Here is a 4,365-nt window from a genome sequence, read left to right on the forward strand (position 1 = left end):
GTTCAAAGTTTTTTTTTTTTTTTAGTTTTTACAGACAATATTATTAAATAATGATTATCATGAATTTTATGTTATTTTTTTGGGCATTAATAAAAGAAAACAAAGTTATTTATATTTTAATTATAAACGAAGATCCTTTTGCTCAATATCTTGCTTCTTTTGGCTCCTGTGAGGAAAGGTGGTCGCTTATTTATCCACAACCTCTCTCTCTCTCTCTCTCTCTCTCTCTCTCTCTCTCTCTCTCTCTCTCTCTCTCTCTCTCTCTCTCTCTCTCTCTATGCACTACCAATTTTACCCTCTTCTGAACTCTTAATAGAGCAAATTTTCTTCTTTTTTATTTTAGCAAGATGTTGAAATTGTCTTTTCCTCTTTGAAATGATAAAATTCTTGCCGAAAACGAGAAAAACAAACGTAAAAATGAGTGAATGTCAGAGGGCGTTCAAAGTTTTTCTTTGTATTTTTACAAAGACAATATTAATAAATCCTGATTATTATGAAATTTGTGTTCCTTTGCGGATATGGATAAACGAAAACAAAGTAATTTATCATAATTTACTCATAAACGAAGATCCTTTTGCTCAATATCTTGCTTCTTTTGCTCGTGTTAGGCAAGGCCGTTGCTTCTCCATCCAAACCACTCTCTCTCTCTCTCTCTCTCTCTCTCTCCACTACAGATATTACCCTCTTTTGAACTCTTAAAAATAGATCGAATTTTCTTCTTCCTTATATTAACAAGATGCCGAAATTGTCTTTTCCTTTTTGAAATGATAAAAATTTTGCCCAAAAACGAGAAACTTAATGTAAAATTAGTGAATGTTAGAGGTCAAACTCACGCATGTACTCTCTCTCTCTCAGGTTTGTGGTAGGACTAAAGGGCGAAGGGTATAATTTACGATCTGGGGGTCGTGGAAGTTATACATATGCCATTGTTCACAAATTCTTTTACATTAAAATGTAATAATTATCAAAATTTACAATAACAGAAGAAATAATGCATTTTCTTGTAGGGAACACTGTTGATGGTTTATTGAGTTACTTTTACTAACTACCCTGTAACTATGAAAGTAAGAGGAATTTTGACAAAATATTTCGTATACGCATTCTCCATTGCAATACAAAGCTCAGTGAATTTTTTTCAGGATTTTTTTATTTCCTTACTATACCCCCAAATATTGGCATTTCGGCTGGCCCCCTTAAACTAAGACTAGGAAATATTACACTTTGGAAATTATATGATCACTTGACTCGGAATATTTAATCTGAACAAAACCTTAGACTAAGACAAGAAAATAATACTTATGAAAATTATATAATCACTTGACTCGATATCAGGTGGGAGACTACTGTACCTTCGTCTCATCCATGACACACCACAATAACTCTATTAACGTCGCATCCTTCCGTTGTAATCCTATCAGCCTTTTCCTACTCACTTGTCCTATTTCTAACGCTGAATTTTCTATTTCTTCCAGGTCCATTTCTTCTTTGTCTTCTTGTCCACTAGTCTGTTGTTCCTCTTCTCTCGGGCTTACTCAAAGGTTCCCCTCTTAAGCTGAAAAACAAATTTATGAAGCTCTTGGCTCGCTACCAGGAATAAGAAATTATACATGTCATACAAACAACATTTTTATTTACACGAAAAACTCAAAATATAATTACCTCCGCCAGGAGGTTATGTTTTCGGTTCGGTTTGTTTGTTTGTTTGTTTGTTTGTTTGTTTCTCTGTTTGTCTGTCTGTCTGTGGACAACGTAGAGGCCACATTTCTACACGGAATCACTTCAAACTTGGCCAAGTAGTTCCCCAATGTGTATGGAAGAACTGATTAAATTTTGGTCAAGGTCACCCCAAGGTCAAGGTCACAGGGGTCACTGGTGTCACTATGACATAAGTGGCCATATCAAGAGACAGAAATAAAGCACTGACTTTTGCATAAGCCAACAGGGAAGTCCTAGTCCAGGCGCAACCCATGGGTGATGTTCAAATTTATAAAGGTCAAAGGTCAAGGTCATATTGGTGCATTATATCAATGTCATATTAAGTATCAGTGGCAAATGAACAAAGATCACTTGAAGGTCAAAAGTCAAGCAGGTCACTTGAAGGTCAAGGTCACGTGAAGGTCAAGGTCACGTGAAGGTCAAGGTCACCTGAAGGTCAAGGTCACGTGAAGGTCAAGTACATTTGAAGATCAAGGTCACTTGAAGCCAAGGTCATGTGAAGGTCAAGGTCACGTGAAGGTCAAGGTCACTTGAAGGTCACGTGAAGGTCAAGGTCATGTGAAGGTCGAAGTCACATCAATTCATGATTCTAGGACATATGGCGCTCTAGGTCACCTTGGCGGAGGTATGTCCTCTACGAGGACCATGTCCGCGTTCAGGACTTGCTCACTTGTTATAAATGAATCGATATATAAACTGGATAAACAATAGTTCTTCAAGTTAGTATGACAGATGATTTGAGGTTTTCAAATCCTAGGGAATTTCCTGGTTATGATCAGCTTTACTTCCTCGCCTGCTGTGAGTAAACTGGTTTATGAGAAAATCATGAGTTATAATATGACAATATAATAATTAACTACAACGGAAGGTATTGAATTTATTCCAAAAGAGAATATACCAATGTAAGATATAAATGTTATTTATTCAATTTAAGAAAAATATGAAATAATATTAGTACCTGGTGTGAGTAAACTGGGGCTAATTGAAGAAATTTAAAACCACCAGACCACGTATAAACATATATCCGATCTGGATAAACATATCCTGAAAGATGTATTTTGCCCTTCAAATAGCAAAATGGTAAAATTTAAATTTATGTCATATTTATAACCAAGTAACAGAAATATTACCCAATAAAGTCCTTACCAATACTTAAATAATCATAATGTTTGCCACAAGAAAGAGCTACGGCCATAACTGTAATAAAGACCATAACAATACTTTCAAACACTTATAACTTGTAAGATTTAATGTAAATTATAAAATTATGGCAGGGAGGAATGATTATTTATAAGAGGCAACACAAAGGCCTTAGAGATTGAACACAGTTACCTTTAACATATTACCCTATTTTATGCTTGGTACTCACCGTATCCATCCAGGCAGGAAGACTATGGAGACGGCAGAGGCAGAAGTAGGTCTTAAATTCCATTAGGACGAGTAATGCCTGGAATCCGGATGTCCTAAATTAGCAATGCATGCTATAGGTTCTTGGATAAAAACCACAAATAAAGCCTATTCTTAGTTTAAGCTGAAGGTATCTTGTGGTGTTAACTCTCTAATGGTCAGGTTTTGAGTCTGCCCTCCTCTGTCGTTCTCCGACAATGTAAGGTTTGTTAGACACCCAAAAAAAAAAAAAAAAAAAAAAAAAAAAAAAAATAGGAGTTAGTGAAACGGCACAACAGCCCTTAACAGCCGCAGGAAGGACACTTTCAAGTACCAAGCATTTCAATGAAATTAACAAATTTGAAGATTAGAAGTCCTTCCTGCCGCCACAAGAGTAGTCAAAGTAAAAGTTTAAATAGAAAATAGTCATAAGTATTTAATTACTTATGATGTGAATTTATAATTCAGCATACCTCCTGCGTACTGTCAAGGGAATTCTCTTCTTTGGAAAACAAATCCTCCAAGTTTATCGATCTTTATGTTTCTTTTTCTTCTTCAGCAGCCACTTTCTTCATCATACTCCTAGTTGTCACATAACTAGGAAACAGATACAGGTAGTCGTTCTCGAGTTCAGTCGTAGGACTATACTTCAATAGTTTCCCCGTTACAATGGGACAAAGCACAAACGGCGCTCCACCAACTTCATTACCCAGCAGGACTTCTACTCCTTTGACAGCCAATGAATCCTTTACCGCAAAATCAAAATTACAACTCGCATGACAGATTCTAAAGGCAAAGAGGGGTAACCTCCTCTCCTCTTATTCCTTTCAAAATGACTGAGTCACCTGTGAGAGACTGTTATACCAACGGGTGTACACCTCATGTCACCACACTATGGTTACAACCTGTGTCTTGCAATATCTTGACATAGGTTTGCTCACTCCCGTCTATTGCTGCTAACAAACCTTCATAAATATTTGGTTTAAAGGCATCCACGCTGTTTTGGTTTGTCCTGTTCGTAGTGTAAACGTTAGCTGGTTTACTTTCCTCTTCGTCCTTTTCTAATTGTTTCCTCGGCTTCGTATTCTGCGAAGTCGAATTATCCTCAACCACTTGGGCGACTGCTTTCAGTTGGTTTGACCAACATTCCATACTGATATGGCCTCTCTTTCCACACTTGAAATAGACAATATTAACCTTCTGCACGTCTTTTACGATACTTGAAGGAGGACGATTCGACGATAACTGGTGTGGTATAATTGT

This window comes from Palaemon carinicauda, chromosome 11, assembly GCF_036898095.1.
Source record: "Palaemon carinicauda isolate YSFRI2023 chromosome 11, ASM3689809v2, whole genome shotgun sequence".
Taxonomy (NCBI): Eukaryota; Metazoa; Arthropoda; class Malacostraca; order Decapoda; family Palaemonidae; genus Palaemon; species Palaemon carinicauda.